This window comes from Schistocerca cancellata, chromosome 4, assembly GCF_023864275.1.
Source record: "Schistocerca cancellata isolate TAMUIC-IGC-003103 chromosome 4, iqSchCanc2.1, whole genome shotgun sequence".
In the NCBI taxonomy this organism is placed as follows: Eukaryota; Metazoa; Arthropoda; class Insecta; order Orthoptera; family Acrididae; genus Schistocerca; species Schistocerca cancellata.
Genome location: NC_064629.1, coordinates 134861934 through 134887902, shown reverse-complemented (window position 1 = coordinate 134887902; position 25969 = coordinate 134861934).

The window sequence follows — 25969 nt, the reverse complement described above, 5'->3', positions numbered from 1 at the left end:
GAGCCGGCAGCATCTGACGAATTACCAAACACGGGTTCTTCAACCACACCTCAAACTAAGTCCCATTTGGTAGGTTACTGTCACGATCGTGCGCAGTCCACGACATCACATCAACTAACAACACCCAACGTATCCTTCTCAGGTATCTTGTTTGTCTATTGCTTAATAATTTTACTTAATGTGACTCATTGTCAAAGTTGATGCGGTTTGTGATATTCTAAACATATCGTTGTATCCTTCACACACTGTTTCTTGAATAATTAAAGCAATACTTACAACAACTAATCACTTAAAAACATCATTAGGATAGAGATTTCAGTCTCCGAGTTATCGTACAAATGCACAAAGGTGTCGCCTCAAATCACTGATGTTGGCCTTTTACACTTTATAAAAATGTAAAAGAATCTAAATAAGCCATTTGTATTGCGCGCTGCGCCGGAATTTTACACGTTTTAGAAATGTGAAAAGATACATGTCTTGAGAAGTACAGCCGTGAAGCGAGAAAGTACGACATGCACCGACGTGATTCTAGTCGGCGAACTCCCTCCCGCACCCCTCGACCAATGAGCCAGTAAGGGCAGCAATACGCATTATGGTAAAACAGTTAATTCCTTCGAAGGGGTATGTTAAAGCTGTTGAACCAAAAAGTTCAGAAAAGTAGAACAGCTATTTCCGAAGAGGTTTATTTATTTTCGGAACAGAGAAAAACTTAAAAACAGCAATCTGAAATTTCTAGCGTAGCTGTTTAAATAAAAGAAAATACTGACGAAGTGCACCACTTTATGTAACTGTAATCACTGGTTTGGAAATACGACATAATCTACATATTTGCGTAATCATTTCGTATTACATTAAGGAAGTCATTAAGGTTGGAATGATCACAAAGTACTCCTAAAACTAATCGAAAATTGTATTCGAAAAATTTGGAAAGATACTCTGTTTGTGGAACATATAATGTTTAATGAATAATTCAACCAATCCAGTTAAATATCTTGCAGCAACTATATATCTGTGAACTTTAGTGATCAAATTTCACAGGGAGCAGAACTTTAAAAAATAAGCTTTGTGATGGATAAGGAATGCAGTAAAATAAGAACATTACCCAAAAGAAACGAATTCTGTTTGAAAGTGCACCTCTGTCTTATGCTGGATAGCATTCAATAACATGCTGCTACACGAGGTGCATTGTACAATGTTGGATCTTGCTTTGCCTGTTGTCCACTGATGGGAACATTAGTATGAGGGTTGCCCGGAAAGTAATTCACCCCAAATTTTTCTTCAGCAATTCTTTATTGAGCATAATGATAATTACACACAAGAAAGAATAGTGTTGTATCTACACACACTATTTTCAACGTAATCTCTATCCCGTTCTACGGCCTCACTGCCGCCCGAAACACGGGTGTGTATGCCCCGTCGGTATCAATCCTTGACATGGTGGTGGCGCCAGTGCTTCACGGTGTGAACGTCCTTTGCTGATTGACAGATGTAGCGCCAACTGTCTAGTCGTCATGCGTCTGTCCTCGCGCATGACAACATCAGCTCGCTGCAACATGGGAAGTGTGACAGCCGTGGTTGGTCTCCCCGACCGCTGCAAATCGTAGAGCTCCGCAGAACCGCCTTCTGCTGACCTCACCCTCCATCCCCAGCGACTAACTGTACTTCTGTCGACAGTAGATGCTCCATAGACTTTGCACGAGCGTTTGTAAATATTCCAACAGTTTCTTTCTCTGCAGTCAGAAATTCAGTGACGGTACGTTGCTTGTAACGTACATCACCTACAGACGCCATTTTGAAACTGTTCTGCAGCTACGCTACCTGTCGGAAGCGCCGGAAACTTAGCACGCTCACTGAGGAGACTTCAAATAATACACGGCTAATACAAATGATTGAAGCGATTTCATAAATTCACTGTAGCTCCATTCATTGACATATGGTCACGACACACTACAGATACGTAGAAAAACTCATAAAGTTTTGTTCGGCTGAAGCCGCACTTCAGGTTTCTGCCGCCAGAGCGCTCGAGAGCGCAGTGAGACAAAATGGCGACAGGAGCCGAGAAGGCGTATGTCGTGCTTGAAATGCACTCACATCAGTCGGTCATAACAGTGTAACGACACTTCAGGACGAAGTTCAACAAAGATCCACCAACTGCTAACTCCATTCGGCGATTGTATGCGCAGTTTAAAGCTTCTGGATGCCTCTGTAAGGGGAAATCAACGGGTCGGCCTGCAGTGAGCGAAGAAATGGTTGAACGCGTGCGGGCAAGTTTCAAGCGTAGCCCGCGGAAAATTGGCTCATGCCACAACTGGAGACCGACAGCGCCGACTTCATCTTTCAACAGGATGGTGCCCCACCGCACTTCCATCATGATGTTCGGCATTTCTTAAATAGGAGATTGGAAAACCGATGGCTCGGTCGTGGTGGAGATCATGATCAGCAATTCATGTCATGGCCTCCACGCTCTCCCGACTTAACCCCATGCGATTTCTTTCTGTGGGGTTATGTGAAAGATTCAGTGTTTAAACCTCCTCTACCAAGAAACGTGCCAGAACTGCGAGCTCGCATCAACGATGCTTTCGAACTCATTGATGGGGACATGCTGCGCCGAGTGTGGGAGGAACTTGATTATCGGCTTGATCTCTGCCGAATCACTAAAGGGGCACATATCGAACATTTGTGAATGCCTAAAAAAACTTTTAGAGTTTTTGTATGTGTGTGCAAAGCATTGTGAAAATATCTCAAATAATAAAGTTATTGTAGAGCTGTGAAATCGCTTCAATCATTTGTAATAACCCTGTACGTAAGTAACGTTTCCGGCTGAGAAAAAAAATTCGGTGCATTACCTTCTGGGCAACCCTCGTAAATGCCTTCTTTGAAAAGTACATGGAACAGATATTTTGAAATGCCACTGCTGACGGAAATATATCAGATCTAATGGCAACGACTGGACATAACGCCTTTGAGGATGTCCGTATGTCATTGGCAATGAGGCAGTTGCAGCAAAAGTGAGTACCTAATTACAGCCGACAACTATAGCAACTAGAACGACTTAAATTTTCAGTTAACTAGATATGGAGACAATAACGTCATATCTGAACGAGGACTTTGATACATTTAGCTCCGGACAGGAACATGTATAAACACTGTAGTTAAGTTTTAGAATAATGCTTAAAAATAGTCTGAACAGAAATGTCTTCAGTAGAATATTTCATTATGCTCTACATACTATAATGGGTGGTCATGGTATGCATAAAGTGTACGCTGCAACCAGCCGCTTGTGCAAATCGACACAACGTTTCAGAAATCCGGCAGCCCTTAGGCATTCCATATTCTAGGTTTATCACAGAGCGTCATCGTATATACTGAAATAGACACTCGTGAAAACTTTTTTCTGCTCATTCAAAATCTTGTCGCATTCTTGCTTTTTGCACAATAAGTTTGAAGTTACTCCAGCAAATCTAGAGACTCCTTATTGACTCTGTGGAGGATCTCCATGTTTGTGTCCATGCCCAAGATTGTATGATTCTATGTTGACATGCGTATGCCCACTCACGTTTCATTTTGGGCTTTGATGTGCTCTTTGAAACGCACGTTAAAGGTTTTACCAGTCTGCCCATTAATATTGTTTTATGGAGTCACCACACGTGATGCCATAAGGTAATTATTTCCTTTCGCGTGAAATGTTATGTCTAAATCTCTGTCCCAAGATGTTTTCTGCTTTGAATGCAACTTCTGAATTAGTTTTCTGTAATATCTTTCAGGTCTGTCTCTTATTTAATGAAGTCCCTTCCCCCCCCCCCCCCGGCCTCCGTCTGCCTTCTTAGCAGAGTGGTTAACGCATTTTCCTATCATGCAACGAGCCCGGGTTCGATTCCTGTCCGGCTTGGAGATTTTTCAGCTCGTGGACGTGGTGTTGTGTTGTACTCCTCATCATTTCATCATCATCAACAAACAAGTCGTGTCACTTGAAATAAGACTTGCAACTGGGCGGTTGACCTTTCCCGGTTGGAGCCTCCCGGCTATCAATGCCACACGATCATTTCATTTTTTTCTGTCCCTCTTACGTGTGATTATGAAGCTATTGTACCAAAATTTTCTTCAGAATATCAATTCCTTATCTAACCACATCTTGTTATAATGAGAGACTGGACGTTCTGTGTAGCGCTGAACGAAAGTACGCTTACTTGTATTAGTGGGCTGACATGATTATTGACGGATTATAGTATCGGCACACGTCGTTTTGCTCAAGATTCTAATGGTAAGCTCGTCATTGGATCTGGAACTGGTTAAGTTAAACTAGTGGTTGTTTTCCATTTCTGTAGTACATTTTATTTTGGTGTGCATCGAACACATTTCGAAAGCAACCTGTCTAACACCTCCGTCAGTCCCTCGAAATAAAATGATCCTGTCATCGAAGTATCAATGATAATAAGGCACTTGAGCTCTAACGAAAAATATTTATAAAAAAGTTTTATTTCTGAATCATTTAGAAAAAATGTCAGCTATGGTGCCAGCTAGATTGTTGCATTTTCCCAAACCCTTGACTTGTTAGTATGCATTGTCTTTAAAACTGAAGCACTTAAGAGTCAACTAAAACAACTTATTAAATTTTTCGCTACGTTTTGCCTCATGGGCTTCTAACTTTTGAGCAAGTGTTATTGCATCTTAGCAATTCTTATTGAACAAAGCTTCTGCTGTTTTTAGTTGAAATTTAATTTTGCATCTCTCAAAATGTATTTCTTCATGCGCTTGGTAACTTTTTCAACCATTACAAAACATTGGACGTCGGTTTCTTGACGAGTACTGATTACTCTTAATACATTACTGGCCATTAAAATTGCTACACCACGAAGATGACGTGCTACAGACGCTAAATTTAACCGACAGGAAGACGAATCTGTGATATGCAAAGGATTAGGTTTTCAGAGCATTCACACAAGGTTGGCGCCGGTGGCGACACCTACAACGTGCTGACATGAGGAAAGGTTCCAACCCATTTCTCATACACAAACAGCAGTTTACCGGCGTTTCCTGGTGAAACGTTGTTGTGATGCCTCGTGTAAGGTGGAGAAATGCGTACCATTACGTTTCCGACTTTGATAAAGGTCGGATTGAAGCCTATCGAGATTGCGGTTTATCGTATCGCAACATTGTTGCTCCCGTTGGTCGAGATCAAATGACTGGTAGCAGAAACGGTGGGTTCAGGAGGGTAATAGGAACGCCGTGCTGGATCCCAACGGCTTTGTATACCTAGTAGTCGAGATGACAGGCATCTTATCCGCATGGCTGTAGCGGATCGTGCAGCCACGTCTCGATCCATGAGTCAACAGATAGATGGGGACGTTTGCAAGACAACAACCATCTGCACGAACAGTTCGACGACGTTTGCAGCAGCATGGACTATCAGCTCGGAGACCATAGCTGCGGTTACCCTTGACGCTACATCACAGACAGGAGCGCCTGCGATGGTGTACTCAACGACGAACATGGGTGCACGAATGGCAAAACGTCATTTTTTCGGATAAATTCAGGTTCTGTTTACAGCATCATGATGGTCTCATCCGTGTTTGGCGACATCGCGGTGAACGCACATTGCAAGCGTGTATTCTTAGTCGCCATACTGGCGTATCACCCGGCGTGATGGTGTAGGGTGCCATTGGTAACACGTCTCGGTCCCCTCTTGTTCGCACTGACGACACTTTGAACAGTCGATGTTAAGCTTCAGATGTGTTACGACCCGTGGCTCTACCCTTCATTCGATCCCTGCGAAACCCTACATTTCCGCAGGATAATGCACGATCGCATGTTGCAGGCCCTGTACGGGCCTTTCTGGGTACAGAAAATGTTCGACTGCTGCCCTGGCCAGCACATTCTGCAGATCTCTCACCAATTGAAAACTTCTGGTCAATGGTGGCCGAGCAACTGGCTCGTCACAGTACGCCAGTCACTACTCTTGATGAATTGTGGTATCGTGTTGAAGCTGCATGGGCAGCTGTACCTGTACATGCCGTCCAAGCTCTGTTTGACTCAATGCCCAGGCGTATCACGGCCGTTATTACCGCCAGAGGTGGTTGTTCTCGGTACTGATTTCTCAGGATCTATGCACCCAAACTGCATGAAAATGTAATCACATATCAGTTCTAGTATAATATATTTGTCCAATGAATACCCGTTTATCATCTGCATTTATTCTTGGAGTAGCAATTTTAATGGCCAGTAGTGTAGTTAAAATGATCTATAGAACATGTAACTGACATTCGGGCAAACTTCAAAGAATCGCAAAATCTCTCTCTTATGAAATATAGTAGTTTTAGCGACTGAATATGCTAGTACCTGACGTTACTGCTCAGTACTCATTATAGGATCTGTATAATTAATTTTTTTATTTCCCTACACCAAAACAATTGTCTTTACAGGTGGGTTTCGACCGCCTTCATTTCCAGTTGCTGCACAAGAGAATCATGAGTTGTCATTACAAGTTTATCTTTGAAGGGGTTGACTTCTGTATTCTGCTCAAGACCGCTGTTGACGAGCCATCAACAAACAAATTTATTGGGTGAACATAATGTTGTATGATCGACAAATAGCCAATGGAAAACTATTTACTTTTAACCAAACAAATTCATAATCATTTTGTGTTTTATTTTACGTCCTCCTGATTTCGAGTCCTAGCAAACCGTTGAAAAAATCGACTTATATGGAACGCCCATCTACTGTAAAAATGAAATCCGCATCCGTTTGCTCCACTGAAAATCCAGTAATCTCCGAAAAGTATGTCCTAACCTGTAATCTCCACGTCAATGCAATACCTGAAACCTAGCCAATCAGATCTACAAACTTGTCAAAAACGGCTCCTACAAAACCGTAATCCAATGTCTCCGAATCGACATTGAGGCACTAATCCATCCAAAGAACTCCCTACATCTCTGCCTCCTACAGTAATGTTCTAATCTGTTTTGGGAGGAGTGCCCTCCAACATAACTGCGAGGTTGGTTGACCCCATATCCTGCACCACATCACACTGATTTACCACTTCGTATACCACACGAGTGCCACTGTCACACACTACATGATCCACTCTAATTTCTCTTTCCCTGACCTAGACGCCCTTGTTTCACTACACTTTAATCCTACAATGTAAATCCTAATGCACCGAATCCCCTCAGTAAAGTGAATTTCCCTTCCATTTTCTTGAAATGCTGCACCGTTTATCTCCTATTATGATACGGAAGATTAAGGTCGATTAAACCTCGTTAACAGCCTGAAAATCATATACTAAATCTGACTGTACTCATAAAAAATAGTCATGTACAATTTGCTCAAGCACAATTTTTCCCTTGTTACGACATATTTCTAACTTGCACGATTGTTACCTTTAGATGTTTTTGATGTTATTCATGCAATTCGCAGTAAAAGTAAAAAAAAAAGAGGTAGGGAAAAACTCTAGTTCCTTTCCTACCTACAATAACGAGCCAAAACATTACGACCACCGGCTTAATAGCTTGTTTGTCCGTATTTGGAACGAAATACATAATTCTGCGTATCAGGGATCCGACAGATTCTTGCTAGGTTTGTGGAGGTATATGGCATCAGATCTCTAGACACAGATCAGGTAATTCTCGTAAATAAATGGCCACTGATACGCATACGTGACGATGGCGCCTGATAGCAACCCAGAATTTAGTCGCCGAGTCATGGACGTGATTTTATTATAATGTCCTCAATCCTCTGCTGCACGGTTCTGGCTCCGAGACACAGACAATTACAGTACTGAAATCTGACATCGCCGTCGGGGAAGACATTAGGCATGAAGGAATGCAGGTGGTTCGTAGCTGTCAGAATGTCTCGGATTACTACCACAGCTCCCATGCAAGAGCAGGAGAATGTCTCCCATAGCATAACACGAGGTGCATTCAAGTTCTAAGGCCTCAGATTTTTTTTCTCCAGACTGGAAAGAGATAGAAACATGCACATTGTTTTAAAATGAGGCCGCGTTCATTGTCAATACGTCCCAGAGATGGCAGAACCGTACGGCAGATGGAATTTTACCGCCAGCGGCGAGAATGAGAACTGTTTTAAATACTTAAAATGGCGACGTTTTCCTTACTTGAACAGCGTGCAATTCGTTTTCTGAATTTGCGTGGTGTGAAACCAATTGAAATTCATCGACAGTTGAAGGAGACATGTGGTGATGGAGTTATGGATGTGTCGAAAGTGCGTTCGTGGGTGCGACAGTTTAATGAAGGCAGAACATCGTGTGATAACAAACTGAAACAACCTCGCGCTCGCACAAGCCGGTCTGATGACATGATCGAGAAAGTGGAGATAATTGTTTTGTGGGATCGCCGAATGACTGTTGAACAGATCGCCTCCAGAGCTAGCATTTCTGTGGGTTCTGTGCACACAATCCTGCATGACGACCTGAAAAAGGGAAAAGTGTCATCCAGGTGGGTGCCACGAATGCTGACGGACGACCACACGGCTGCCCGTGTGGCATGTTGCCAAACAATGTTGACGCGCTACGACAGCATGAATGGGACTTTCTTTTCGTCGGTTGTGACAATGGATGAGACGTGGATGCCATTTTTCAATCCAGAAACAAAGCGCCAGTCAGCTCGATGGAAGCACACAGATTCACCGCCACCAAAAAAATTTCGGGTAACCGCCAGTGCTGAAAAAATGATGGTGCCCATGTTCTGGAACAGCGAGGGCGTAATCCTTACCCACTGCGTTCCAAAGGGCACTACGGTAACAGGTGCATCCAATGAAAATGTTTTGAAGAACAAATTCCTTCCTGCACTGCAACAAAAACGTCCGGGAAGGGCTGCGCGTGTGCTGTTTCACCAAGACAACGCACCCGCACATCGAGCTAACGTTACGCAACAGTTTCTTCGTGCTAACAACTTTGAAATGATTCCTCATGCTCCCTACTCACCTGACCTGGCTCCTAGTGACTTTTGGCTTTTTCCAACAATGAAAGACACTCTCCGTGGCCGCAAATTCACCAGCCGTGCTGCTATTGCCTCAGCGATTTTCCAGTGGTCAAAACAGACTCCTAAAGAAGCCTTCGCCGCTGCCATGGAATCATGGCGTCAGCGTTGTGAAAAATGTGTACGTCTGTAGGGCGATTACGTCGAGAAGTAACGCCAGTTTCATCGATTTCGGGTGAGTAGTTAATTAGAAAAAAAATCGGAGGCCGTAGAACTTGAATGCACCTCGTAGTGCTTCCGCCAGCTTGTGTCTGTGGTGCGCTGCACGTTCGAGTCGCCGATCACCTCGATGGTGGAGACGGCCACCGACATAGTGTGGCCAAAATGTGATTCACCCGAAGAGCCGAAACGTTTCCACTGAAGGTCGAATTCCGATGATCCCGTTCCCAGTGCAAAAGTAATTGACGATATCGTTGGGTCAACATGCAAGTACGTAGGGACGTCTGCTGCGGAACTCCGTGTACGACGATCGGTGTGCTCCGAAACACTTGTGCGTGCACCAGCACTGCGCTCTTTCGGCAGGAATGCCACAGATCACCTTCTATCCTACTTTACAGAGCAGGCAAGCCTTCGAACCCTTCGTTCTGTGAAGAGTCGTGGACGTCCAACCATTTAGCGCCTACTGGTAGTTTCACCATCCTTCTACCTCTTTCCGTAGAGGCTCACATCAGTAGCACGTGAACATTCGACCAGCTTCGACAATTTCGAAATACTCGTTCACAGGCCCTGTGTATTAATAATCTGCCCTTTGTAAAAAGTCGTTTGTCTCAATGGATTTTCTCAAGTGCAGGCTTAATCTTCGGTAGGGTGATCCCCTGGTCGTTTCTGCTCTGCTTGCTTACTTTTGTTACCGCGTGACCTGCCCGAAACGCCACCAGGCGGCTGCCAACAACGCTGTGAGCAGTGGTCATAGTGTTTTGGCTTATTAGTGTTTATAAACAGTAAATAGTAAACAACATAAATAGGGAACCTCGTTTAATAGATGAATTTACTGCGCCTTAAAGAAAAATTAAAATGAAGGGAGATGACAAAACTGAAACATCATTATATAAAAGTAAATGAAAAACTGCATTCAAAGCATAAAACATCTCAGCACAGAGACCCAGACATAAAATATGCCCCTACCTTCGGGTATCTTTTTCTCTTGTTGTTGGTAACTGCCATTACTCATGCTGTAATTGCTTCCAAATGCGAGTTATAGATTCGATAATATCGTTCCATATGCATAATACTCGTTTACGAACTACAGCAAAAATTAAACTTAAGACAGTATTTAGTGGACTTTTTAAAGTAATGAAACGAAGAGAAAAAACAACGTTGTCTGAAATTTATAAAGGCTCAAAATCTCAACAATGTATCAATTATCAACATAAGTCTTTAAGGGACAAGGGAAGTTACACACAAAGAGAATGAAGGGGTTGGACCATTAAGCTAGCGGATAATGGCAGTGGCTGCTACGGTGGCACGTGAATGACCTGATAGCGGCTCATTTACGGTCTGACGAATCCATTCATATCTGGAGATGGGCGGGATGGCTTTAATACCGGGCCTTCCAAGCTCCTGCTCGGCTGCAGCATAAATTGTCTGTCCTAATAGCAGCGGCCCTGAAAAGGCCCAGCGATTCTTTTACCTTGGGGGCAGGGGACGATGTGGGGGGACGGGGGAGCGGAGGTTTCCATTATAGCACACTGAAAGCGTCAGAGCCGTTAGAAAATTCGTTACTTGCCACCATATTGGCGCCGATGGACAGATAACTTTAGCGAAATTGAAGGCCCGTCGCTACTTAGCTTTCTGGAATAGCATATCTACCGGTATTCGGGGTTTCAAAGTCACGTAGCAGTTGTTGAAAAAAAGTCCCAGGACGATCCTTCACAAAATTCACAGAAGCAGAACCTGTAAATAATTTATTTGCTTTTCAAGTTTACAGGAAATACCAAGTAGGCTGATGCGTGAATGGTGATTTGGATTGAGGAGGGAGACGTGCTAGGGTACTCCGGGCTGTTGTGAAAAGCCGTGCCTTGTGAGCAGGAGGCCTGATGTCGAGTCCCGGGCTTGGTACAAATTTTCATTCTCCGCTTCACTCTGAACATACAGATTTATTTGTTTATTTCGCAAGTCAGCCATATAGGGACCACATATTTGCTTAGACCTATAATGATAGTTTCTTGATTATTTCCCGGCTGATAGAATTATTCATTATCTTGCCGACTTGCATCCAGGACAAAAGTAGAACTTTTTGAGAGATTTCGGATGATAACCATCGAGCCATCTTCAAGGCGGTCGGTAACTGAATTAAAATCCACTTAACTTCCTTTCGATGTAGTGTCCGACAATGACAGCCTACAGGACGAACTGGTACACTTGGAAGAGGTATTTAGTAAAACTGGATAAACAAAATGTCAGATACAGAGCGAAAATGCCAGGCCAACCACAGACAGAGCAACAAGAAAGAGACGTAGAGCCAACAACCTTTCTGCAGTGTGTGGGCTGTTTCTTTACGAATTGTCAGAATAATGAAAAAACATAAGTCTGGTGTGTTCTTCCACCTATCGGCCAGGACGGCAGAAATTCTTTCATATTTGAAAGATGATCTGTTTTTACAAAAAAAAAAACAAAAAAAAACGAGTATTTATGAAATTCCTTGTCACTATGGCAAAAGTTACATACAAAAGGCATTCTATCTATGTTTACATTTGTCCTCTGTCAATTCGTTGAACGCCGGCCGCGGTGGCCGTGCGGTTCTGGCGCTGCAGTCCGGAACCGCGGCACTGCTACGGTCGCAGGTTCGAATCCTGCCTCGGGCATGGGTGTGTGTGATGTCCTTAGGTTAGTTAGGTTTAAGTAGTTCTAAGTTCTAGGGGACTTATGACCTAAGATGTTGAGTCCCATAGTGCTCAGAGCCAATTCGTTGAACTCCACGCTCTCCGTACTAAACCCACTGGGCTTTAAGTTGTTGGAGTATTTGAAAGCCCTTCTGTACGGAAAACCGGTACAAGACGTACAGAGGCTTCATGTCCGTGTTGTGGAAGACAGTGACACAGTACAAAACTCTGCAGCGATACATCAGCGATTGTGGGATTCAATAGGGCGTCGGGTTGATGCGACGTATCCTTGCTAATGGAGGAAATTTTGATCATTTCATTCAGGAATGTGTCTCATACTGTGCTGATACGTTTTTAACTGTGTATTTCCCACCGTTGTGGTGTGAAGGGGTTGTGTAAACTGAGTTCTGACATAGAAATAAATGGTTCCGGATCTATGTCTATATAACGTATTTACCTGGTATAGAAGTACGAAATCGAAATTTGGTTGCAATAATTACACGTTTGTTGTTTGAAACTGATAAACAATATGTTGTTGTTGTGGTCTTCAGTCCTGAGACTGGTTTGATGCAGCTCTTCATGCTACTCTATCCTGTGCAAGCTTCTTCATCTCCCAGTACCTACTGCAACCTACATCATCACAATATTTTGTGCAAAATAATCTCCATTACTATTTATACATTTTTCCCACCTCTCTGGCAGACCATGAATGCCACGCCAAAAATCCGTTCGTCTTTTAAGCGAACAAGTCAGCGAGCCATTTTCGTACATTTTCATACGAATTGAAGCGCTTTTCAGCATGAGCGTGTTCCAGTGATGCAAATAGAAGCCGCATGCCCTAGTATTTCCTAACTGAACGCCTCGATCGTTTTCCTGACCCGTTTAGCTGTGTGTGTGATGGGGCGCTATCGTGGAAAAATATAACTTTGTGTTGCGTTTTTTTTCATATTCCGGTCGTTTTTCACGTAATGATCGATTTAAATCGATTATTTGCTGTTGGTACCGATCAGTGTTAACGGTTTCACCAGGTTTTAGCAGTTCATAATAGATGACACCCTTCTGATCCCACTAAACACAGAGCATTATCTTCTTTCCAAAGCGATTTGGTCTTACAGTGGATGTAGATAGTTTGCTTGGCTTCACCCATGATTTACAACGCTTAAGATTCTCAGAATATATCCTTTTTTCATCTCCTGCCACTATTCGATGGAGAAACGAATTTATTTTTTATCTGGCGAACAGCATTTCACAAATGGTCTTTCGATTTGCTTGCTCTCTTTCATTCAGTTCATGCAGAACCCATTATCTCACTTTCTGCACCTTTCCCATAGCTTTCAACCGAATCGAAACGCCTTTCTGCACCACATTCAAATGTTCCGTGAGTTCCTGTTGAGTTTGAGTATCATTTTCATCCAATAAGGCCTGCAGTTTGTTGTCTTCGAACTTTTTCGATGGTTTCCCAGGCTTGTCGCTTCTCACGTCAAAATCACCACTTTTGAATTTGTTGAATCACTCGAAACACTGTGTTTTCCCAAAAGCATGTTCGCCGAACGCTTCGACAAGCATTCGATGCGATTCTGCTGCAATTTTCTTCAAATTATAACAGAAAACCAATGCTGTCCGCAGATCGTAGTTCGTAGGCACAAAACTCGACATGTTTACGGGGTGAAACAGATACCGATGAATGGAAATTGGGTTACTGTGTGTCGACATTCTTCGTAAGCCGTTACAGGAAGCAGATGACGCTGCAGACGCGGTCTCACTGGCCCTACACTGACGGCTAGCATCATCTCTAGGTTAATTCCGGTTTCATACTTCTACATCTGGTACTTGTTCTACGCGTTACGAATATTTCCTTTAAGTTTGGCCATACCTTTTTGTTACATCCGGTTTTTTATACTGAGTATTATGTATACGTTATACCTGTGCGCTTCACGAAGAGTCTTGCAAGGGGCGTTTTGGCAAGTTGTCAGCTAAGATTGAGGCAGAAAACGCAGTGAGAACAAAAATTGTGTTAAGCAGAGCTGCTGTTGGCTATTCCTGAGAAGACGTACTACCACATTGCTTGTGGACGCAGATGATGAGTAAGGAACATGTCCGAAATGGCCGGCCGGAGTGGCCGAGCGGTTCTAGGCGCTACAGTCTGCTAGGCGCTACAGTCTGGAACCGCGCGATCACTACGGTCGCAGGTTCGAATCCTGCCTCGGGCATGGATGTGTGTGATGTCCTTAGGTTAGTTAGGTTTAAGTAGTTCTAAGTTCTAGGGGACTGATGAACACAGCAGTTAAGTCCCATAGTGCTGAGAGCCATTTGAACCATTTTTGTCCGAAATACTCTGTTATATTGAGGGTTGAATAACACTTAGGAGGTTTTTTGTTCTACTGATTTTTATTTGTATGAACTAATTTTCGGCTATCTGAAGATGGCCTAATAAGCCGAAAACTAATTCATACAAACAAAAATCAGTAGAACAAAAAACCGCCTAAGTGTTATTCAACCCTCAATATGAAATTGTTCTATCAAGAAGCGACGGAAGACTCCATAAAAAACTCTGTTATATCAAATCATGAATTTGTTATTAACGATGAAAATATTCATGGTCTGCCTTGTAAGGTTGCGTCAGTCGGAGATGTGTTCTCAGCGATCCAGATGTCCTTTAATACCAGGGTAACTGCACACGAATAATAGATACGCAATACAGCTACTATTATAATGCAAAGGAACATTTGACTCACTGTAAATTGTATGTTCGGGTTAAAAGGTGACTAACCCGTACTGGATAGCCAAGCAGTGTGAGCATATTCTAAGATTTTTATGCAATATTGATTTTCGAATGTGACAGTAGCGTCTTTCAAATACTCCCCCAGCTCCGCTTTTTATGCCCGCCGGCCGAGGTGGCCGAGCGGTTCTAGGCGCTACAGTCTGGAACCAGGCGACCGCTACGGTCGCTGGTTCGAATCCTGCCTCGGGCGTGGGTGTGTGTGATGTCCTTAGGTTAGTTAGGTTTAAGTAGTTCTACGTTCTAGGGTACTGATAACCTCAGATGTTAAGTCCCATAGTGCTCAGAGCCATTTTTTTATGCCCATACAGTGCCTTCAAAATGTAACCAAAATTCAGTTCATTTCATTTTTTGATTTCGAAACAACTCCCTCCCAAGACCCATCCTTCACCATACCGAACGTATCACCACTTCTTCGCCTGTGTACAGCATTATTCTGCGTTTCTTGCTGTTTTGTACCTTAAAATGATTCACTTTTTGATTTGGCTCGAGCTTAGTTATTGTCCTATTTGGTTACACTATGTTACGATACGCAAGTGCTAAAATTAAAAAGTCATGATTGTGACCGCTATATTAGGCACTGGTACTGAAAACCCAGAATAATCGAGGTTATGCAATAGATTCCAGTCTTTCTTTGTTATAGAGGTCGGTATTTGTAGGTCATACGTATGAATTATGATACAGTTAATCAATGGTTTCATGGCATTCCATTTTGATTTTACTTTCCCCCTATTTTCCTTCTCCCTACCCTCACACTTCCCGATTCCCTACTAGATGTCTCCTGTCACTTATATGTCACTCTACCCTCCTCCCAACCTCCAGTTCCCTCTTTTCCTAATTCCAATCCGTGTACCGCTACCTCCCCCCCTCCCTCACTGCCATTCTTTCACTCCCTACACACCTGGCCACACACACTTTCTCACCACGTGTCTTATGTATTGGAAGTGTTTTGTGTAAATGGGTGCACTATCAGATCATAAATTCACTTATGTCTGAGTCTTTGCATTTGTCACAGTAGCTCATAGTAATTTGTTTATCACAAATTCTCCTTTTACTCTCTGACGTTGTTCACCAATATTATATATGAAGTAACTGAGATATTTTGGGAGTAGCCATCCATTAGTTTTTATGCTTTACGATAGCTTTAAACTTATTTAATATCAAATTCTCAAGTATTTACATAATTTATGTTTCAATTGAGTAATTTTAACAAATTTATAATTGAATTTTCGTGACCTTGGAAGTTGGTAGCCTACAGTAATAATTTTTGCTGCCACGGGATGGTAGTTCCGCAACTGCTCAGTACTGAGGAAATTGGATAGGTTTTATGACTGAATTTTCTCATTTTGAGAGTGCTGAAGGAGCGATCTGTTTTACTTTCCAAAATCATCCAGCGTCATACTTCGCATAAAATATTTCTGTATTTAAAACAATTGGTTTAGACAGACTTTTCTGTTATCTTCAGGTCTTTAAAATCCTTTGGTTGTGAAACGTGTTCTTTTTACGTTGGACCTCATGCCATATTGACATATGGATAAAAATCAGATTTTTAAGACGTGAAGGTGACAGCAAAGTTTGTCGAAATAAGTTGTCTTAAATAACGAAATTCTTTATGCCATCTAGGCTGTTGAATGTTTTTAGCAAGATTACGTCTTTTTCATTTCGTCCAACACAGTTACATTAATGTATAAATTTTGCTGTAGTGGTTACCGATTTTGGGCTAACACGCACTGACTTACACCACACACCTTGTACATTAAAGCAGCTGAGAGCGAAAAAATGAAAAGAAATGAAAAAAGATTACCAGTTTCCTGAGTATTGTGACAATATCTGATGCTTTTTAAGGTATTTTGCTGTTTTGAGAACTTTAGGATTAATGTTGGGTACATGACTAATCGCGTGGTCTTAAACAGTGTATATATTCGTGTTTGCACTGTGGTATTCGAATGTATTCTGATTATACAGTGGTATATTTTGCTATTGTAAAGTTCACCAGTCTCGTTAAATTATTGGAATATCCCAGTTATGCGGGTAAGTATGATACACTTGACATCACTCATAAATATTTCCAACACTTCCTGTAATAATTAAGTTATACGGTTTTTGCACGTAGGTACGTTATAAGAGCTCTGTACAAGGCTTAATGCTTCCCAGTATGTGATGAAAATACCTCACCCTGGAAAGCCAGTAATACTTTATTACGCAAGACATGTCTTCAAGACTTTTTACATGTCTTATCAGGAGAACACGGCAAGTGCCATAACACGATTTCCCAGAAACTTATCTCAGTGGAAGAGGAGTCAAAGTAAGCGAACATATGTCTCGGTTTATCCGTAGAGCTCGACCGTTTCTGAGAAAAAGACGATCACAGTTTCCGATTTAATTTCAATGGTTTTAGCGCGCAATAATATCATCTGAAATGATGGCACAGTAGGTAATGTATCCTCTCACTTTGGCGCTCCATGTTCGAAAGCCGATATTGTTTTAATTTTTTTTTTTCAATTATGTACGCAAGTCCTTAGAAATTTGCTACACGAATGTTACTTATCAATTTAGGGTGATTGTAAAATCACCACTGGAATGCAGAATATATGTCATACATTTACTATATGATTGTATGGTATCTTTCAAAATTATTCCAGTTTTATATTTCCTTCTCAAATCAATTTTTATATTTCATGCTTATGTTTATTCTTCAACAAGATCTGGAGCATTTCTGTGGATGATACCGATCGTAGAAACATTCGAAACATAGAAATCCCGAACAAAACAAGTATCGTTCGAAAGAAGGTTAGTACAGTGATACTTCCTGAACGAAGCTCACTCGGGAAAGAAGCGTCGTCAAAATTGCTCATGATTTCACTTGTTAACAATAATTTCACGGCAAACCACACATAGCGGATCACTTTAGCGAAAAGTGACGCTTGTAACTGATTATGAGTCGAGATACGCTTAGACCACAAGAACTTCGCCGAAAACTATTTCTAATAGCTTTCTCATTGATTTATTTTCATTTTTTTTTAAATTCAGTCACCAGACATACAATTAGCAGACGAATACTGGCAACGTCATTTCAATATTTATTGCAAGACATTTATTTAGATATCTTCTAAAGGGGGGCCGCTGTGGCCGAGCGGGTCTAGGCGCTTTAGTCCGGAACCGCGCTGCTGCTACGGTCGCAGGTTTGAATCCTGCCTCGGGCATGGATGTGTGTGATATCCTTAGGTTAGTTAGGTTTAAGTAGTTCTAAGTCTAGGGGACTGATGACCTCAGATATTAAGTCCTATAGGGCTTAGAGCCATCTTCTAAGGACACAGGTAAATGAATGATAAAAAAATGAAAGTACTAATTGGGTTTAGAACACGGGGGGGCGAAAGTGTGGAACAGCGATGTTAACCTCAGCACCATCAATTTACTTGGACACGGTTCCTGCTAAGACATATACAGTACCTTGAAAACTTTGTCGTTTTCTCACAAGCAGTCGCGTATCTATGGATAAGCGAGACACGTGTTCGCATATTATGACTCCTCTTCCACTTAGTGAAGTTTCTCGGAAAATAGACTATGGCAATTGACGTTTTCTCCTTGATAGGATAGCGCCAGTTACCTAGTTTTAGAATTCTGTTTTATTCTAGATGTAGTGTTAGTAACCCTAACCTAAATAACCAGGTTGCAGCTTCTTGACGTTCGTAACCACCTGCTTCATGTAATAATAAAACGTAAAAAATGTTCAAAAGGGATTAGTTATGTAATGCAGAAGTAGCTGCAACTCAGATGTTTGATGACAATGAATTGGAATACAAAATTTTTAACAATGGGTAATTTTAGTAACGACTCAATGGGGCGCCAGTATCAATCATTCTCACTAAGCTGCTCGCAGCGCCATAGGAGACACGGGAGGAGGACTGCGAGAAACTGACAAAACGGATTTCTTTATCTACGATATTTACAGGCCGCAGATGTGGGAATCGAAAGACAGAGAATCTGTCCTTGACATAAAACGAAGGTAACGTGAATCCATGGACGTTGCCTGGATCAATACCGACGTAGCAACTGTATGTGGGAGGGCATCTGGCGGACGCGTCCGTAACCACGTGGCGCCGCCTAGTCTGCTGTACGCGAGCGCCGCGCAGCAGCTACTTCCTGAACGAAAGTGTCGACATCCAGGAGTGCAAACTGCGGATGCATTTCAAAATGAATAGCGCACTCCTCGTTGCAGAATTCTAAACTACCTTTTGGTACAAGTGATGCTTCTACTGATATAGATAAATGGTATTTATTTGAATGCCTATGTCCACATCATATAACAATTATTTTCGTTCTTTTTACTAGAATCTTACGCATCAGAATAAAACAGAGCCTCGCGGGAGGAAAACAAACATATTCGCAAACCGAAGGGCGTTGTCATTTGTTGCACTCATAATATTTGAAAATTATGGTGCTGTATAAAAACTACACTAACATACGTGAAATTTTAACATGAGAGAAAGGACCATCACTTACATGACAGAACAAATACTTAAAACTAAAGAACTGCACATAGTCCCTGGCAGTTGAGAAGACGGAATTAATAATCCTTATGGGACGAAATAAAAGTACAGTGCTAATGTTGTCAGCCACAGGTGATGTAAAACATCATCATTTGAATGCTTATGTCCACATCATATAACAATTAAACCTTTCTGCGTCCAAATGTGTGTACTGCGGTTTATTTATGCTGAGAAATGAAGAACTCTCTGCAGGGGCCTATCCAAAGTTTTAGTACCGTTTCTCAGACTACTTATTCGTCCTATACGCACATGGGTCTCTGCGCTACTAACTTCCTCATATCGAAGCAAATTGTTTCTTACAATATTAGTAGTCTATTTTTTCGCTGATCACGTCCTCAACAATCAGATTGGGCTGGCTAATAATTCTTTTCTAAAAATCTCCCAGAACATACTTTCCGAACTCCAATATAAATCTTCTCCACCTACTTGTATATTAAGTTGCTTATCTCATAACACTGTATGTTTTCGTTGTAGTCAGTACCTTTATGGCACAAATTATATAAGAAGTTTTAAATGCGCTCTTCACAACACCATTCAAATGACATCTGGTTTTAGATGTGTTTTAACGAAATTTATTCGTACGCGATTCTGTAATGCAAATTAGTGATTATGTAAATTTCTAAAAACCACTTTATTTACCACTATCTAGTGAATGCCCTGTCTGAACATAACTTAGCAGTAACGCAGGACTCCTTTTTCTGTAATTCAAAACTGTGATTTGTTTGTCCAGGGATATTTCCTGAGCATTTACATGCAAGAGGCTCGTGGTCTCAAATGAGTCGTTACAGAATAATTGCATCTCGAATGATTTCTTAGTCTCGTTTACTTTTGTATCTTTATTGTACTTAAAATATCTGCAAAACAGTGCTAATTTAGATGGTATGCGCTGTGGGTAGAGTTGCGCTATACCAAAACTACGGCCTGGTAGTTTTGGTATACAACATAAATGACGTAGTAAATAGTGGGATTCCCGGTGGTATTAGTAGTTTTGGTACGGAATAAAACTTAAATGAATGTATAAGGGAGACACTGAAAGCTAAGACTACTCTTTGTTTTTTGTTTGTTTAATTATTTATTTTTCAACGTCATTAAAACTGCACATAATTCAGTGTTAGTGTATTGTGTATTTTATATCCTTGCGGAATGTATATTACGTTTTGTACGTAATACAAATTAGTTAATCGCGTAACCTATGTGAATTTATTGAAGCAAAGCAATTACTTTTGCTGCAACTATGGTTTACTTGCGCAGACATAAAATATGTATGCGTTTACTTATTACTTTTATTTTGTACTCAATAAAACGTTCATTATCATGAGCAACGAAAGAGTTTCATGTTATTACTGATAAATGTGAAAGTTGCTTTTGAATAACAGAAACATGTTTACGTAAGTTTGACAAAGTATTGAAGTGATATTTGATATATTTTTGTTTCCCATTTTTTTTACCTTTTCGTTAAGGAAATTATGTTTTCTAGCGTTATATGATAAATCTGCATTGCTGTCTTTCTTTTCACTGCAACAACCTTTGTTTCAAGTCACAAATCAACAACTTTCGTATGGAACCTGAATTAAACACAATTTCAGTTTTTCTATACATACAGTTTACTTTTAAATAACGGACGGGGGGATAGCTAAGTAGAACATAAATATTCCATAGGTTCCTCGGCCCTTTATATGTCCTCCCTCAGTTTCTAGGCAATTCAATGGCTATGGTTTTTAGGAGAATTTTAAGACACAGACTGCATACGTACGCTATGTGATCAAAATGATCCGGGCACCCCCAAAAACATATTAGGTGCATTGTGCTGACACCTACTGCCAGGTACGCCATATCAGCGTCCTCAATAGTCATTAGACGTCGTGAGAGAGCAGAATGGGGCGCCCCGCGGAACTCACGGACTTGGTCAGGTGACTGGGTGTCACTTGTGTCATACGTCTGTACGCGAGATTTCCACACTACTAAACATACCTAGGTCCACTGTTTCCAATGTGATAGTGAAGTGGAAACGTGAATTGACACGTACGGCACAAAAGCGTACACGCCGACCTCGTCTGTTGACTGACAGAGACTGCCGACAGTTGAAGAGGGTCGTAATGTTTAATAGACAGCCATCTATCCAGACCATCACACAAAAATTCCAAACTGCGTCAGGATCCACTGCAAGTACTACGACAGTTAGGCGGGAGGTGAGAAAACTTGGATTTCATGGTCGAACGGCTGCTCATAAGCCACACATCACGCCGGTAAATGACAAACGACGCCTCGCTTAGTGTAAGGAGCGATTGGACGACTGAACAATGGAAAAACGTTGTGTGGAGTGATGAAACACGGTACACAATGTGACGATCCGATGGCAGGGTGTGGGAATGGCGAATGCCCGGTGAACGTCATCTGCCAGCGTGTGTAGTGCCAACAGTAAAATTCGGAGGCGGTGGTGTTATGGTGCGGTCGTGTTTTCCAGGGAGGGGGTTTGCACCCCGTTTTGTTTTTCGTGGCGCTATCCAAGCACGGGCCTACATCGATGTTTTAAGCACTTTCTTGCTTCCCACTGTTGAAGAGCAATTCGGTGGTGGCGATTGCGTCTTTCAGCACGATCGAGCACCTGTTCATAATGCATGGCCTGTGGTGGAGTAGGGTCACGGCAATAACCCCTCTGTAATAGACTGGCCTGATCTGAATCTTATAGAACAACTTTGGGGTGCTTTGAATCACCGACTTCGTGCCAGGCCTCATCGACCGACATCGATGCCTCTCCTCAGCGCAGCATGCCGTGAAGAATGGGCTGCAATTTCCCAAGAGACTTTCAGCACCTGACTGAACGTATGTCTGCGAGAGTGGAAGCTGTGATCAAGGCTAAGGCTAGGCCAACACCATACTGAATTCCACCATTAGCGATGGATGGCAACACGAACATGTAAGTCATTTTCAGCCAGGTGTCCAGATACTTTTAATCACATAGAGAAGAGAAACTGGTCGTAATGAAGTTACGCTTAATAGTTATGCAACACACATAACACACACATAACACCGGTACAGTCTTACTTCAAAAAAGCTACTCGGAAAACTACCGTAGCTTACGCTTGGTAGTCTACGGTAGAAAAACGGTAGTTGCACAGCTGTAGTTGTGTGTCTTGTGGAAACAAAGTTGTTCCATTCACTCGCACTTATTGCTGCTGACAATAGTAATACTCACTTTCCTCTTCACTCTTAAAGTTTGCATTCAGCACTTCCCAGTAATGTCTCTGATTTCTTCTTCTGGTAGTGTTAGTCGTACGTTGACAGTGGTACACAGTAGTGTGTTCAGGTCAGTTGGTAAAGTGTTGTCCAACAGGCCTTGCGTATGCGTTTCTTAAGAGTGGTACAGTGACGCAATGCTGAGCTATTCCTACAGTGACGACAAACATGTCACAGTACTTTTACATCTGAGTATTCTGCTTTTGCGTTGTGCCTTTCGGTGATTGCATATTACAGTATTTTTCAATGTTACGGAGGTATTTTGACGATACCGAAGTTAAGTGGGGTAACAAACCATATAAATCATAATTACATTATCATCCTGTAGCGAGAGACTAGAGCCCACAGGTCTGTCATGCCTAAAGTTGCGCTGCATAAATGACTCGGTAAATGGTAGGATTACCTGCAGTAATGGTAGCATTACTAGGGAAAGAAACAGAAATGAATGCGTGACAAAAACTGGCAACCGACGACTTCTCTTTGTTTACTATTTTTTTTTTTTTGCACATAATTCGAACCGCACACATCATTCAGTGTCAGTCCGTTTTGTATTCCATATCCTTACAGAATATAAACTGCAGTTTAAAAATGATACAAATTAGTTTATAACTTCTGCGCTTTTATGTAACTAAAGCAATTAGTTTTGAGGGAATTTGGTTTCGAGTGCTATATGAAAAATCTGTGTTGTTTTTCTCGTTTTTAGTACAACAGCCTCCAGTTTCAAGCTACAAATAAACAATTTTAGAATAATACCTGAATTACACACTGAAGTTTCAATTTTGTAATGAAACAAATAGTGCTTTTTTTAATCATCAGACAGGTGCATAACTACGTAGAACAAAAATGTTTCGTTGGTTACAAGGCCATTTATATATCCTCACTCAGTTTCTAGTCGGTTCACCGCTGCTGGTTTCTAAAGAAAGCATACGTAAACAGAGAGATCGAAATGAGGTAACTCTGACGGGTATGCAACACACCTAACGTACAGGTAAAACGGTTACGATCTTGACCAACCAAAACTACAAGTAAAAATACCGTAGTGTACGCTTATTTACGATGGTCTACCGTACCATACGGTATGTTTATAACTCTAGTCATACTAAACTATTCAGAAAATATACGTGAATATTCTGCGAACTTTCGTCGGTGGAGTGCATATTCACCCCGTATATTGTGTACCACATAACGTGAGTACTATGCAAAACATGGCGTTGGCACAGTTTCAGTGCATTAATGCGATCTGTATAATTCAGTCTAGTATAGTAGTTATGCTTTAACAATACCTGATAATAATAGCGTTGAATTATCTTACATTCTTTAGTATTTATTGATTTAAAGGTCTGTAGAATTTTTTTCCACTTATTAAGTGTCATGTAAGTCAGGCCTTTTCAGGAGGGGGCTGAGCGAGCAGAGGGCTCACGCTCGTTCGCCGCCTAAGAAGCCAGCTCTATCGGTAAAATGTGGCCATCGGGCGTCATTATAGTGGTGCCACAAAGTATTGGCACACCTGCCATTGTATATACATTACAGACTAATAAGTGATACCAAGACAGTGTTATAATTATGTAAATGTGCAGTAGTAAAGACACAAATCTTCTAGCATAATTGGTTTCTCAAACAAAAACATTTGTGTACAAAAAGGAATTCGTTGCTTGACACGTAAAAAAAGTATTGGCACACCTACACAAAAATGAAGTTAAAGTCTCTCTAATTCACGTAACTGAAATCTAGTAGCCTGTGTGCTTGCCGTTGGTACTGATAACAGCTCGTCTTGGCACGAGGAGAACTAAGTTGCGAACAGTATCTGGTAAGATCTCCGACCATTTCTCTAACAACACCGTCTCAAACTCCTGCTTCCCAGTAGAACGACGTTTTCGAACTTTTGTATCCAAGTGCAACCGAAGATGCTCTGTCGGATTAAGATCATGACTTTGTGGTCAAATGAAAACCCTTCTTGGAGCATGAAGTAGAAGACTCCATCAAGACCCAGTTTCTGTGCACTGGAACGTTAACAGCTTCGTGACACGTCGATATATTTACGATGATCCATGAAACCTTCAATAATTTCCAAGCCACAGACATCAGAAGCTGCCATGTATCTCCAAATAATTATGCTTTCTCCCCCACGGTCTACTGGAGGTAGGACATGTTGTGATTCAGTCTCTATATTTGGTTAGAACGAACTTGTTCCTTTCTGTTCGATACAAACAGGTTAAACTTGGAGTTTTCAGAAAGTAGCACAGTATGCCACACTTCAATAGATTTATTACCATAGTATTTGGTGAAGGCAAAGCGTTTCCTTCGGTTAACTTGGAATCAGATGATTCCAAAGCATTCGTAGTAGTTTTAGCACTGACCTGTTTATTGTACGTTGATTGGACGTCCGATACAAACGATCCTGCGCTTTTAAAGGGCTGTTTCTGTGCAAAACGAATTACCCTTCGATGCTCCCTGCATGTAAGAATCCTTGGACGTCAGGATTTGCGTTTATTTTCAGTTATACCAGTCTCTTGAAACTTCTTGATGATTGCCCACTCTGTTCTATAATTAACAGAAGGTTCTTTACCAATTTTACGATAACTTTTAGTCTGCGAATGCAATAAGTGGAATGCTCCTTCCCCTTCGGACTGTTTGTCATCTCCAAATACGGTACGCGTGGCGCTGTCTGTCAAGCACAATAACAAACGTCGTAGTGTGCCAATACTTTTCTGAGCCAGAGGAAACACCCATTTACTTGATTACATGTGTTCCTGTTGTGTTGCGAAAATATTTTAATAATCAAATTATTTCCTTTATTGAATCAGAGTTAATGGTATACATATAATGTTCCTGGTGTTTATACATTTTGCATTGAAAAGCTCTTACACATCCTCCATACAATACCGATACCCCCATGCGATTTCCATATTTTTGGTGCCCTGAAGGAAGACAGTCGTGGCCATCAATTTGCTTCGGATGACGAGGTGCATACCTGGGAACTGTTATGGTTCCATAGGTAACCGCAAGCATTTTTCCATGAAGACATTGACCATCTTGTCTTACAGTGGGGTAATGTATTAACAGTTACGACGATTACTTTTGCAATAATAAACAGTTCATTTACTTTTTCCATCTGTCTCATTTTCATTTGACTGCCCCTTATATCATCTGCTAATTAAAATCATTTTGATTAATAGAACGAAAATGTTCTTCATATTTCTTGAAGAGGAAAAATATTGTTCGCTTTACTTTTTCGTCTTTCTGAATTATCCGCTTACATTCTGATCCATGTCAGTGCAGATATTTTATTAGAAGTACGTGAAGATGTAAATATGATTCACGATTTTCATAAGGCATTTAAAATAACAGATGAAAGATCATAAATACTGCAAACAGCATTGAAATAAAAATAGAAACAGGAGATACTAGTAGCACTAATGCCTGTTTAAGATACTTCTTACACATTTATTTTAAATTAACTACCACTGGTATAACAGCCTCCCTTGTAATTTTGGATAGGCTCGTTATTTGGTAGTGAAGTTAAAATAAAGCCCAAAGTTTTTAACCGTGAAATGTATGAATGAGGTAAAAATACGAAGTTATCTGACT